Source organism: Rhipicephalus microplus, chromosome 4 (genome assembly GCF_043290135.1).
Source record: "Rhipicephalus microplus isolate Deutch F79 chromosome 4, USDA_Rmic, whole genome shotgun sequence".
Taxonomy (NCBI): domain Eukaryota; kingdom Metazoa; phylum Arthropoda; class Arachnida; order Ixodida; family Ixodidae; genus Rhipicephalus; species Rhipicephalus microplus.
Genome location: NC_134703.1, coordinates 142753431 through 142768377, shown reverse-complemented (window position 1 = coordinate 142768377; position 14947 = coordinate 142753431). Strand labels below are relative to the sequence as shown.

Sequence of the window (14947 nt, the reverse complement as noted above, 5' to 3'; positions counted from 1 at the left end):
CGGCAGTGTTTTCTGACCATTCTTATAAAGTGTTGCAGGGCCCTTTGGAAGTCATTTTTTGAAGCAGTTGTGTGCAAAAAAATAACTCAACATTGAAATGTTGTCGTTGGTCGTGGTGGTTCGAAAACGATTGAGACGCCCGATTTCTGCACCCCATTAGGAACCACTGCGCAGCGTCTTGGGGAGGGGGAAGTGGTAGAAAAGTGAATAGCGGTGTAGGTGTTATAGGTGAAGTGGCCAGGCGATCATCAGCATGGATGGCAAGCCGGCAGCAAGGGCAGGGGTGGCAGGGGTCCTGGTCTCAGCGGTAGGCTGATATTCCCGTCTTGTCGAGGAACACGACCAGGCTCCGCAGTGCTGGTGGATGACGGGGCGGAAAGATGAAGTGCTCCAGTGTGGATGCAGGAATGCCCTGTTTCCGGTAGGCTGTGGTGAATCTAGAATGTTCCTGCGTCACGCCAGGACAGGCGCAGAGGAAATTTTTGAGGGTCTCGTGTCACCGCAGCGGCTGCAGGCCGGGGACTTTTTACAAACCCTTAAGGTGGCGGCAGGCTGCGGTCCGCACGCAGCTGGTCCGGAGTCTCAGCAGGGTGGCTCGTTCTCCCTGGTTAGGTCCATCTCTTGCAGAAGTTTCGGTCCCCGTCCACTGGTCACCCGCTGATCTCGGTGAGCTGTGACGAGGAGCTTCTTGAAGCGAGCCCGCGAAAAGTCCTTGACCGCCACGGCCCTTACTGAAAGCCTTCCGTGCCGAAGACAGTCGCGGCCTATGCCCTAATAGCCTATCCTCTGACAATGGGTGATTGCCAAGCCTATCAGCCTATCTAACGCTCAGTCCTTGGCGCACTGAAGCGGGGACACTCACAAAGATGGCCGGTTGTCTCCTCGAAGCTAGGTGTCACATGTCGGGCCGCTAGCTGGCCATTCCAATTCGAAAAGAGTAAACATTGCTCAAAGCTACCCCGAGCGATAGGCGGCACGAGTGTCCCGTCTGCTATTGTTATTCCTGATGGAAGACTTATTTATTTATTTATTTACAGATTACCTACATCGCTATATAGACATTACGTAAGTGGGAATTCACTCTCAGAAGAATCAGTACAAAAGAATTCGTAACAAAATATATGAACATGGATACCAAAATCACCGTCACATTTATCAGAACATAACTATGGATCACTAAATACATTTTCAGTAGGCGTAGTACATGCATAATGCAAGAACAATCTCACAGCATAGAAAAAAATAAATCACTATTTGTTATAATTACTAAGTCGTCAGTTAAGCTGTCCCACTTTTATTGTTTTTGTAAAGAATGAGTAGCAGACAGCGTTAGATCTGCATTTTAAGGTAGATACCTTTTTGCTATTAGCATATTCAGTGTATGTGTGTGTTGAGGGGGGGGGTGAGCAATGTAGCTGTGGTGATCAATTCTGGTGTTAGAGACATACATCTGGTGCAACAGTTTAAGCCGTAGATTCTGTCTACGCACACGTTATAGATCACATCCCAGAGTGGCTTTCATTTGCTAAACGCTGGCGTAGGGGCTATAATTATTTAAAAGAAACCGTGCCACTTGGTTCTGAAGTTTTTCTATATTCTTCATAAGATAGTCTTGGGGGGGGGGGGTCCCATACTACGCATGCATAATCAAGTACACATCTGACCTGCAAAAAATATAAGCTTTCTTGGATTTCGCGTGTCACCTGTTTGAAATTCCTGCGAATGAAGTAAAGCATCCTACTAGCTTTTGCTATGGCCATGTCAGTGTATTAGTTCCATGTAAACGATTCAGTGAAATGAAAACTGAGATACCTATAATCTTAGTGTATACTCATAAGTATGCCGTAGATGTTATATGGATGATGTTATTTATATATTTTCATTGAGAAGCTCATGCTACAACACTTTTCAATACCTAAATTTATTTTCAATTTTTTACACCAGTCTTCTATATGATGTAGGTCAGTTTCTAAAATGTGATTATCACATTCAGTCGTGATTTCGCTGCGTATGACACAGTCGTCAGCAACTAACTTTATGAATGATGTAAGGTTTTACACTTGTTTCTGTAGATTACCAACAGTAAGGGTCCTAAAACGCTCCTTCGGGGAGTGACCGAAGTTACGGCTATGAACGAAGATTTGACATTATTTAAGAGAACGGACTGGGTTGTACCAACTCCATATCTATGTTTAAATGCTTTTATTTATACCCAATGCAGCGAGCCCTATATCCAAGAGCTAAAGGGACACAGTGTCGAGTGCTTTTTTAAAAATCTAGAAAAATCGCGTCTACAGGACCATTCTAATCAAAGACTTTGGATATGAAATGCTGAAATTGTATTAGTTGTGTGTTACAGGAATAGCCTTTTCGAAAACCGTGGGGAGTAAAGAAAGCGTCTGAATCAAGGAATGTAAATATATTGCTATGTAAGATGTGCTCAAATATTCTACAACATACCATAAGGTCGGCCTGTAATTTTCTGAGTTTTGTTACCGCCAGATTTGAAAATGTGTGTAACGTTTGCTGTCTTCCAATCATGGAGAATAGGACCAGTTTCGAGGAAGAGTTCCTAGATAATATTTAAATATGGAGCGATTATGTCATCACAGTCTTTGAAAACTAATGGGGACAGTCCACCAGGCGTAATGGCTTTTGTTGCATCTAAGCGCGTAATAATGTATCGACGTCCGTAGAATCAGTTTCAACGTCTGCTATCATATTGCTCCGAGTGGTATCGTTCAGAAGCAATACCTGCTCAGTAGTTTCATGCAAAAAAAAAAACTGACTGAAAATATCGATTGAAACCTTCCGCCCTCTGGTAGTCTGATGTCAAGGCTTTGCCATCGACAGTGATAGCTGGTATAGATATATCTTCTTATCGGTGCATTTTTTTTATTTATTTCCAGAATGACTTTGGGTTTTCTTAGGTATTCGCTTATTTAACAAAAAATCTTTCGCAGATATATTTGTTAATTTTAATGAATTACTTATTTATTCTCACCACTTGTGGTTTACCAAACAATAGCTGGCTGAAAATATTTCATACGCGTGTCTAGCTTTCCTAACACGTTTTCGTGTTTCTGCCTTAAACCAAGGTGTCTGCGTTTTCTTTTTGCGCAAGTACCTACATGGAACATGACTTTCGACCAATCGGAGTATTTTGTCGTGGAATGTTGACCACATAGCCAACGGATAGCGCACCTTTGACTTATGCTGGAAAGTAGGAAAGAAATCTTCTGGTTCAGTAATAATGGCAACATAATCTCCTCTGTCGTAGCCTAACACTTTTCTTCGTGGATCCTGTGATGTCTGTGCACGCTGTACGCTAATCTCTGCGACAACGGCCCTGTGGTCACTAGAACCTGGGAAAACAGTAATCTGTGACATTAAGTTTGGCTCATTGCAATGCACCAAGGCCCAGCACTGAGTTTTCTCGTGTAGATTCAAGGACGTACTGTTGCAAATCATACAATCCAAGCTGTTTTTCTAACTCTGAATACTGTAGATACGGGAACCGTTATCACCAATACCACGTCCAGCACTCAAACTAAAGCTCCGCAAGTTAAAATCTTCTTCCAAGCCTTACACTGTTGCGCATAAAAGACAACACATCAGACAGCAAACCAAATAGTTAAATTCTGCCCGGCGGGCAATAAAATATCCTGAATGCGACATTGGTTCCCTTGGGTGAATTCATGAAGCACTAGAGAGATTCAGAGTTTTTAAAAAAGTATGAAATCGCTACATTCATTAGCACCATAGATGGGATTTACGAGTCAAACGTACCATACACAGCCACAAAGTGCTAAGATGGCCTTTCTTTCATCTCGCAGCAGCTGTCACTCATATAATTTCAAGTTTTGTTTTTAAATTTTTGTTTGACATTGTGAAGTATTAAAAAAAACGCTGCATAAGCACGTAGTGAATCATGATGAGTGGGCGAAGCGGTGGGATTATTCGGCGTTGCCATAAATCATCCGTTACATTGACCACTCACGCATGTGAGTGGCAAAGCCGGTGTACAGCTATACGCAAGGCTTATTGTTCATAAAGGGTATGTTCTGTTCAGCTGTGAGTTCCATTTTGCCCTCATTATCACTGCTTTGTGGTATTGAATGTAACTTGAAGTTCGCAAAGACGTGGTCTGTTCCCGTTCGCCCGGTGGTCCTTGGTTGTTTCAATTTATACGAAATGCATCGTAGCGTATACCACGACGTCATACACTGCACAAGCCAGTCACTGTCCATGATCATCATCTTGTTCTTCATGATCATCGTCGTCATCATGGCTACGGCGCACGCCAGCGGACAAGCATCGACCTTGAAAAGTTCCATTTTTTGCCTGAGGGCTGAATATGCGGAAATGGAAATACTGAAGGCGTGAAATACAAATACAGTCGCTTCTTTGTATATCGCACACGGAACCTTTATATCAATGTGGGGAACCATTGAAGAAAAGTGCAGTGCGACATTTGACATCCCCAATAAAAAAAAACAGTGGCTATGGGACAAGCTGTCTTCATTGTAAAAGTGTGAAGTGAAGTTGTGGCCAAGGCTTGCAGCGTCATGGTATCACCGACTAGTGGGAGGCACAAAAATGTGGGGAGCCTAGAATTGGCTCGATGCTGAGCATTTAGCACTACTGAAAAAAGCGCCCCTCTCGACAAACACCACGGGTAACGAGAAACGGATCATTCTCAAGTCCACCAAAATACAATGCACTTTGGCACTTTGTACATTTGCTTATTTGCGTCTATGAAGCTATACAAAGTTTTGTGATAAGCCAAATGCACTGATTACGTTATCTGCGTGGAGCAAAACTCAAAGTCGTGGAATGAATTTCATCCATCCAAACAAACATCCCGTGCACTAATCTCGCCGGCGCGTATGTTATCAGTACTGATCTAGTAAGGGAGAAATTGTGGGTTTATATTTCCTGAACTGAGCATAACTGATGATAGGGTATTAATAAATACACCAGTCTTCTAGAAATCTTGGTGATGTATGCCGAGAAAGCTTCATAGACTCAGTGCTGATAAGGATAATTGGACCCCATTTTCCTCATCACAACCGTCCCGTAATCTACTTTAGAAATCGAAGTTCTCGAAGCAGTGACAAATATGAGAGGTTTAAGTGACGCCAATACTGTCCCAGAGCGTTAAACAAAACTCCATGGACAACCCACTCGTAAACGCAAATCACATGACGATTCTTTGTCTTCGCAAGCTCACGCCATGAAGGATAATGCTGAGGAAATTTTCGGATTAATGCTCACATTTTGCTAATCAAGGAGAAGCGCTGTCTTTTCTCTTGCAGAGCTGGCGGCTGCATTTCCTATGGAGGCGGAAATGTTGTAGGCCCGTGTACTCAGATTTGGGTGGACGTTAAACAACCCCAGGTGGTCAAAATTTCCGGAGCCCTCCACTACGGCGTCTCTCATAATCAAATGGTGGTTTTTGGACGTTAAACCCCACATATCAATCTCTTGCAGAGCCAATTGTAATGCACTAGTCTTGAAACTATGAGAAGAACAGTCCATGTTTCTCTTTCACGCGGGCAGCGTTCTTGTTTCTGTTAGGTTGAAGTCGTTATAGTTTATACCCTGCAGCCAGGTGTAACTTTCTCTGTGCTACCGTCGTGTCTTATCATTTATTATTTACATGTTTAGAATACTTTTGTGCCAAATATTTTTATTTTAACTTATTTATAAATAACCTAGCTCTCTCCTACAGTGCACGGTAAGTGCTGTACGATCTGCGTAACCTTTTCTTTATTGTAATGCCGATGAGCCACAAATTATGTACTTTGTATTGCTACAGTGACGTAATTATGGGTCTCTGTACGTCATGGTATGGTTTCTTGGTCACGGGAATTCTCTGACCTTCAATGTACAGATGCGCCTTCCTCAATCGGGATGCCGACGGCGCAGCTTCTGTCATGCGGCTATCTTCAGACGATGACCCCGCATCCACTTTTGCGAGACGTTGAAAACGTTGTGCTATGCCGCTCGAGACAGTAGCCCGCCGATTACGTTTCGCTGGACATGTCGTAATTGTACATTGAAGACTCCGACGCTATAGAGTGACCGTGGCCCGCAGTTTGCTTACCCGTGCCGCTAAAATTGGCCAGAAGGTCACGGGCGCAGACCGACAGGCGCATCGAAAAAGAGTGATCATGGTTGTCGAGGTTGAGTATATAACCGATGCGTTTCCCACTTGCGACCTCGCTTGCGCGTAATAAGTGCGATTGCAATTGAGCAGCCTCCAGCCTTGAGATCGCAATGCATTATGCGGCTCCCAGAGGCAGCTTATTTTTCAAGGATCACACGAGCCTTTGAAGAGCCCTGAGGTAACACAGGTCAAGCGGAGCGGCGGCAGGTTACATCATTATGTGTGCAGTTTTGATTTCAGGAGCCCACTCTTATGACACGTGGAAGCACCCTGTGGTTCATTGAACACCTCAGAATAAAAACTCGAGGCCCCGAACCACTGGAAAACACATAACATGGTCAATGAAAGGTGTGGGTTGACTTGGTGATTTTGAGGGAAGGAGAGAAAGAGCGAGCAGGGAAAGGGAACGAATATACATTTATTTTGCGTTATTAACACAAAGCCGCTAACTCTTTCAGCGTGAGGGCTCAATCAATAAACTCGTCAAAGGTTTTTTCAGGAGGAAGAAGGAAGGAGGAAGAAAATTTAAGCTGGGGAAAGGGGTGAGGGGAATGATAGATGTTAAAAATAAATGTTGCGAAGAGAGGGAGAAATTACAAAAAAAAAGCATTTTGATTATTTGACTAGATCTTACAAAGAAGGAGGCGCTTGGGGTAAAGTAGATTGTAATGAGAAAGTCGAAGGTGGCCGTGTAATTAGGCATTGGTTTCGTTCATAACAAATGGATGTGTGTGAAAACAGGCTATAGAAGATGCGTCCGGGTTTTTCAGTGCTATGGGAAGTAAAGTTTTGCAGGAAGGTTTCAAGTGTCCCCGCCGCGGTGGTCTAGTGGCTAAGGTACTCGGCTGCTGACCCGCAGGTCACGGGCTTGAATCCCGGCAGCGGCGGATGCATTTCCGATGGAGGCGGAAATGTTGTATGCCCGTGTGCTCAGACTTGGGAGCACGTTAAAGAACGCCAGGTGGTCGAAATTACCGGAGCCCTCCACTACGCCGTCTCTCATAATCATGTGGTTTTGGGACGTTAAACTCCACACATCAATCAATCAATCAATCAATCAATCAATCAATCAATCAATCAATCAATCAATCAGGTTTCAGGTGTGCATAAAAGGTGCCGGTGTCACCACTGGGTGTCTAAATCGTATGGGAACAGGCTGGTGATTACATCCATAAGCCAAAAAAGGAAATGACGTCGCCTCTACTACATGCCCATTTTCGAATCCCGAGTGTGAAATGAATGTAATATGATGAAGGTCATGTCGTAGTTGCGATTCATCTTTGCCTTGGATATTCCGCTTTATGAAATGTTGAACAAACTTTCTTGTAACACACGCATCAGGCAAGTCATTTAATTGATGTGGAGGTATAGACGACTGCGTTCGACGGCCTTTTCAGTAAGGTCAGAATGGTTGATCAAGACCCGCCATCATCACGTATCCTTCTCCTTCATCATACAAGCATTGTTCCCACGTACATATAAATAATTAAATATATAGCCAACTATGAGGGTGTATATCACCATCTCGTATAGCAGGCCACACAGCGACGGTAAACAGGACTTCTGTCCGCCAAGTAAGGCTTCGCAATCAGATGAATTCTTGACCATTTCAATAACACAAAACTGTGCATTAAAGATAAAATCCAGCGATACCACATGAATGGAAAAAGTACAAACGCAGAATGCGAGATATTGTGGGATTGCCGAGGGTGATTTCAACATATTTATGGCAGCGAAAGTAGCAAAAAAAATGAAAATGCTGGCTTTATAAAATTTCTGGCTAGTAGTCCTCGTTACGATTTGAAAAAAGATGAAAAATAAAGAGAAAAAAAAGGTAATATGTTGAGGAGTGTGATGAAAATCGTGGTCTGAATGAACAAAAGATTCGGAGGCTTCTCAAACTTTGAACCTCGTGGCTGTCAAGCCATGCCCTCACTCTCCTCAAGCGAGTGAAGTAACAAAATCCTCGTGCATTTTCAAGAATCTACTTAGCGCCTGTGTGTGTTCGTGAGCTGCACACCCTTCTTCTCTCCTTCCTTTAATTTTCACTCACGCTTATCCCACTCGTTTGCTCCAGCAACGCTCCTCCTTGTCAGACATTTCCTTTGACTCGCAATTTTTCTCTAAGCTTCTGTGTTCGTGATACGTCTCGTTCGTTGTTAAGGTTTCCTACTTATTATTGCTAATAAACTACACTTGTTACACAATGCATAACGCTAACGCAGTCAAATTAAGGCACATCGCAATTTCAGTGTTCAGTGAACAGCGGAACCTGTAGTGGTATTTTAAACGAACATGGAAACCAAATATTCGAAAAACTTACGGCCTTATGAATTCGAAATCATGGTCTTGCATGCTTGGGAAATGCGAACCTACACTCTCATACAACAGCCCGTGCACTAATCTTGCCGGCATGTACGTTATCAGGACTGATCTAGTAAGGGAGAAATTGTGGGTTTATATTTCCTGAACTGAGCATAACTGATGATAGGGTATTAATAAATACACCGGTCTTCTAGAAATTTTGGTGATGTATGCCGAGACGTACAGTGCACTTCCATACAACAGTAAAGGAAGCAAACACACAATCAAGCCAAGGAAAGTACGGGGGACGTTATTGGTATACTAATTACGATATCAACGTGAAAATCTTCAAGCGAAAAAGAAGGGAGACTGTTATTCGGAGGGAGCACACCTGCGACCTTCGAATGACTCGTTCGATGCTGGACCAATTGAGCTGCGGCGGTGGTCGTCGTCTCGTACACATTACCTGGTTTATCTGTGCATTTCAACCAGGCGTTGTAAAGCAGCGGCCCTTGTAACCACTTTTCTTGCTCATTCACATCAGGGCTGTGTCGAATAAAAAAAATTAAGCCCTTGAAATCGCCCCGTTTCTCACTTAACGGAGCATACGTACATGTTCATGTGAACCATCGGAATTCAACTATCTTGTAGCTACATTGAGCAAACATCAAGTTGGCCTTTGTGGAAAACAAAAAAATCTAATTTTGTACTTGTAAGCTTTATGCAGCAGATAGCTATTATCGTGAGAATAAAGCGAGGTGTCACACTGTTGTATCTTATTCTGGAAAGCAAATGTTTATAACGTTACCGAAATGTGATGTAACCGGAGGAAATGGTCGTTGCGATAAAATAACATTGTCAGTGGTCATTATGTGATGAAGGGCTCTGCTTATATACTAGTGGCCCTGTAATTATGTTAGGTAATCCTGTTAAGCATAATAAACTGACATTGAACGCATACTGTGGCTTGTGAATGTGACCAGATATATCTTAGTTCTGGCTGATTCCTGGGTCATCGTATAGCATTTTAATACCAGCATTCTTAGTGGTACCTAAATGGAATGCGTTTCACGGCTGCAATGATTACAAATGTATCGCAGGATAGTGAGGAAAGCGTAAATTAGATTTCGAAGGCATTGCAAAAATAAATGCACTTGGTTCTTTAGGTCCTTTCAATATGTACGTAATAAAAACAGGAGCAAAATCATTAGGTACCACCCTGCCACTGGTATATATGATTAGCATAGGAGAGATATTGAAGTGATACTGTCTGGTTTGAGTCCCCCGTACAACATTCGCACTGCATGTATAATTTTGCCACGACCACTTGCGCAATACACATTGCGCGCTGACATGTTGTTTATCAAAGTGAAATCGCTTTCATTGTCATGATAAACACATTCGTATAAATAGCCAATTTCTAGTCAGAACTTCGCAGAAGTGGGGACACAAAATGCCCGACGTTGCGCAACGAGTAACTCTGCATACTCGATGACAATTTCATTAGTGGACACAGGCCTACTTCTGTGACGACACTAGCAGCGACGTTAAGTCACTTCGATGTTCATTCCTGTTGGGGGAAAAGTTTATTTGCCTTTCTTCTGAAGCCTGGTGCTAGTAACTACTGCTCTGATGTGCTATTGCTATCCTACCAAAAACTGATATAAACGCTTTGAGCACCAAATGAACCTTTTATCTGTAGCTTTCATTTTCATCTTGAAAATATTACAGAAAGTTAGTCTACTGTATTCACTCGGCTTCCATGCAGTATGACGCAGCCTAAAATATATGCCCTCTTTGACACGTTTGTTAAGAGCTCATTTCAATACAAGATTAAAAGATGTTTTCTAACTGCGCAAGCCACATACTGCCGATACGTGGTTGACTTGCAAGGGTAGCGTTGTGCGCCATGGGTGCACTCTAATCTAAACAATCTATGACTGTACGACTATGAAGCACTCAGGGACGGCCAGTAGCCTCAGGAGTTGGAAAGCGTCTTATGGTATGCATGCTTCTCTAAAAGAGAGACTTTCATCGGGAGTTGTAACCCTAGAAGTAACCATTGTCTTTCTGAATTATGGCACATGGGACGAAACGCAGAGTTTGATTGTTCCTCATCAGTGAAAACATAAACAAAATTCGGAACGTTGCGCTGCAGGACACCATAGTGATCTGCTAGCTAAAAACGCCGTACTACACTTTAGTGCAAAGAATGTAATCAGGAGTGATTGCATATTGAATACATGCACTGCTACGTTTACCAAGAAATTTGACGTGTTTTGTATTGCTACACTTATTCAGTGTTCCTTCTGTAATGCCTACATCTCCCTAATTATCAACGTATCAATGTTTAATAGGTACGGCACCTCAACTCATGATTAAATGTATCAATATATATGAAGATCAGCATAAGTAGTTAACCGACTTTGTAATTGTGAGAACTGACTTGAGATCTTAGAAAGATTCGCGCCATAGTTACAATTTTACCACGCCCCAGGTGGTCGAAATTTCCGGAGTCCTCCACTACGGCGTCTTTCATAATCATATGGTGCTTTTAGGACGTTAAACCCCACATTTAATTAGATCAATCAACATTTTCACTGCGGTGTTTATGCGTTTTTAAAGTACATATGTCGGAGGACATTTGTAAGAATGCTTAATCGAAATTTGTGAACAAAGGCACTGCGCAAGATGCGCTGAAAAGCAATAGAACGTTACGAAAGTTGGCACAGCTTTATAGTTAACGCGTATATTTCGAGGTCATGTGTGCTTAGTTCATAATGTTGTGAAGCAATGCATTATCAGCGTTTGGCTTTCGGAAGTGAACACTCGGCAATGGCAGGTGGCGACTTTTCGACGGTCCGAATGCGTGTGCAATACGTCCTTCACTCAAAAACTTCGTAAGGTAAAATGTGCCAGCGAAAACACTACAAGAATTTTCTAGACCTAGGTAATACTGTGTTGCTTCAACAAAAACAGACATAATGCATTGCGTTATCTCGTGTAAACATATAGCAGGCATATGCGTATATGAAGAGGATATGTAAAATGGCTGCATGAGTGATATATGACAGAACCGGCGGCATAAATGAACAGCATCACACGTACTTACTCTCGGAATCGACGTGGGCATGGCAATCATGGACTCCTGGCTTTAATTAACAAAATGCTGTTGTGCTAACGTAGTTATAACGAGATCAATGAAACTACACAGGTGACATGATCCATGTAGTATTTGCCACAGAATGGGTGCACGTTAAAGAACCCCAGGTGGTCAAAATTTCCGGAGCCCTCCACTACGGCGTCTCTCATAATCATATGGTAGTTTTGGGACGTTAGAGCCCACATACCAATCAATTTGCCGCACAATGCTTAGTTCTCTCAAAAATGTGCATTTTACTTACCTTCAACTTGGAGTTCTCGGGATGCTTAGGTATCCATGTGTCAGAAACACACACCTGCTTCAGGCATCGGGCATCAATTGTGTCACGGTTCACGTCATCCGCCAAGAGAGACCACTCCTTTTACACTTACACCTCGCGACAGGCAGTGCACCTTCCGACCGTCGCCTTCAATGACCTATGCGAATCTAGTTGTGCAGACAATCTGTTTGCCACTTCTCATTCTAACCCACGTGATCTGCCGCGTGGCAGCACCGCTCGTAGGGCGATGGTGGTGCCTCCTCGCGGTTGCGGGGCTCGTGCGAGCCAGTGACCATGGCCTTGTCTTGGCTCCACTTTCGGGTTTAGCCAGGCTTGGTAAACGAAAGAAAAATGCAACAACTAACGAAAGAAAATCGACAAAACTTCAAATCTCCACCCGCTATCATTGCGTCGGTAGAGCCGTTTGGAGGCCAAGGATACGAGAAAGCAAGGAATGCCATGCTCCAACTTTACTGTGTTTATTTGCGTGCGCACCCTCTTCAAGTACGCACGCACAGAGGCAAACTGTGACAAGTATGGGCTGCATTTTTTTGCGTTGTTTCAACGCTGCACAGTCTCTTTCCGGCGCCCTTAGAACTGCGCGTGCGATGTCTCAGCGCGATGACTCGAGAAGGTCCGTGATGGCGCAGCACAGCGGGCGGGCTTGAAGCAGAGGGAGAATTGCAGAGGAAACGGGCGCTCGCAAGGAAGGCGTCTCGAGGAAGCGGCAGCTGCCGCTCGCAAACAACGGCTTCCTAATAAGAGGCATATTCTCTCCGCCACCACGCAACCAATACTTCTCGCTCGGCCTCCCACAGCACGTCTGTCTTCTCTTTTAGAAGTCAGCAGCGGCCGAGCGATTAAAGCGAGCCCGTGCCAAGTTTATTTCTGACTCCGTTACCGTACTTTCACTTCCTAGGTTGGTGGAGAGATATATAAATATATACACACACATGCATGCATGCACGTACGCAGAGTGCGCCTCTCAACCCCAGTGAGCCGTGATCCATTTTCTTCTACAAACACGCTCGCTGCTCAGCCGTGAGGAGGACGAAGAACAGCGCGAGGTGGGGGAGAGATGCCTGACTCCCGTGATCGGGTACTGGCGTTGCCGACACACGTCGTCCCGCCAAACTGAATCGACAGGTTATATGCGACACGTACTATAGTTCCACGGCCGTTATTTCTTTTTCTGTCCTGCAACTGCTGCCACGTTTGTACAGGAGAGGAAGGCTGACCTTCTTTTGCGGTTGCGAGTGCGCGTATAAACACTCTTGCCTACGTGTGCCGATAGGAAGCAGCCTCCGGATAGAGCCGACAGCTGTTCCTCTCCGGAGAAGCGCGGAAAATGGGAGAGTCGATCGTCTCCGCAGTTCGCACGTACGCTCTTTCTGTTCTTTCCTGATGCTCCGCGCTGCCGCCGGCACGTTTCCCCCGCCGGGCCTGGCCGGCAGTGAAAGTGGACGCTGGCGGCGGCAAAGGAAAACGCCTTTTCCAGCCGCCGTGCCGGGAAAGCGTAAGAAAAAAAAGAAGTCCGTTTGGGAGAGAAAGGGGCCGTCGTCCATTTCCAGGCCCCTCATCGTTTCGTCGGCTGCTCTCCGGTGGATGCCGTGAGCTGTTTTCCGTGACCGCCGCCGGGAAACGGCGCACAGGAAAGGCGGACCAAGGGCGTCCGACCGACCAGCAGCAGCGAGCAGGAAGCGTTTTTCGCCGACGCCGTTTGCCGCGCTGCTCCTGCTGCTTTTGTGTGGGCCTCGCCCTCACGCTCGTCGGCGGCGATCGGCGGCCGCCGCGCTTGCATATGTGGACCACTGTGCGGATGCTATTTCTAGTTGCCGGTGCGGGAAGAAATTTTGGGGCGGCGGACGAAAGGAGGGGCCCCGACGATTCGCACTACCGCCAGCCGGCCATCTCGCAAACACAGGCAGAGCTCACTCTCGTCACCCACTCCTTTTCCTTCGCTGGCAGATTTTTTTGGCTCCAGGTGCAACAGTGCAGTGATCCCGAGAGGCATGGTGGGGGTGGAGGAGAAAGTCAAAGAGGGAAGCCCGTTCTTCATCATCCTGCACTTCTTTTAGCTCGCTCAGCTGATCCTCCTCGCCTCGAGTGCATTCTCTGACGGCGTATGTGTGTGGAAGAGGCGTTGTCGCGGCTTCCTTACCATGTCAATGGAAATGACTTCATATAGGTCAACCGGCGAAGCAGCCGAGCCGTGCGGGTATAAGAAGGCAGCGTTTCCACTTCTGGGGAAGCACTCGCAGCACTTGTCCAAACAGCAGCAGCGTGTGAGCGAGCAGAGCGAAGAAGTGGCGGCAAAGCGCCAACGAAGGGTCCCGCAGAAGCCGTAGCAGCCACCCGATACCATGCAGCAGTCGAGGAGGATAGTGGCTCTAGCCCTGGTCGCCCTACTAGTGGCGACGGTAGCGGTGCAAGACGCCCACGCCATGCACAAGCTCAAGCACAAGAAGCTTGCCAAGCTGCTCATCCTTGCCAAGGCGCTGCATCCCAAGGTGATACCCATCATCCCGTTCCACATCACCAAGCACACCAAGGTGCCCGTGCACTATCCGGCCTACTACGCGGTACAGTCGCACAGCGCGTACAAGCACGTCATTCTGCCTGAGTCTCACGGCTACGGCGGCCACGGCGGTGGTGGAGGCGGCGGCTACGGAGGCGGAGGCTACGGAGGCGCACACTTCCTCGGCGGCGGTGGCGGCCACGGCTGGTGGTAGTGTCGCTGGCGAGCGGCTCCTCCACGCTACCCCCCCCCCCCCCCCCCAGTCGAAAGCAGCCTCATCGTCAACACTCCAGGACTGAGCAGACCAACGGACTCATAACTTTCCTCTGCCACTTCTGTGTTCCCTGTCATGTCCCCGACATTTGACCCTCCGCCACAAGTCCCCATGCCTTCTTCCTTCCCTACTTTCCACTGACCATCACAACCATCACCCAATTCATCTCACCTGAACGTATGATTGATGACCGTGTGAGTGCGCCTTTAGGAACACCGTTTTCGTGTGCTTGAACTTGTGAATGTTGAGCGTATGTC

General features: G+C 45.7%; 1 protein-coding gene across 3 annotated transcripts in view; it reads right to left on the bottom strand.

The window, feature by feature from the left end:
• The window catches only part of LOC142814636 (uncharacterized), a 93426-nt gene extending 80164 nt beyond the window's left edge, over positions 1 to 13262 (bottom strand). The window contains exons 1-2 of one of the 3 annotated variants that reach the window (XR_012895000.1): positions 11881 to 13262; positions 8943 to 9022 (exon numbers count right to left, since the gene is read on the bottom strand). The gene's annotated coding sequence lies outside the window, so the exon portion shown is untranslated. The remainder of the gene's footprint in view (positions 1 to 8942; positions 9023 to 11880) is intronic. The other 2 variants (XR_012894998.1, XR_012894999.1) reach the window with 2 other exon arrangements.
• Between the last annotated feature and the right edge of the window lie 1685 nt (positions 13263 to 14947).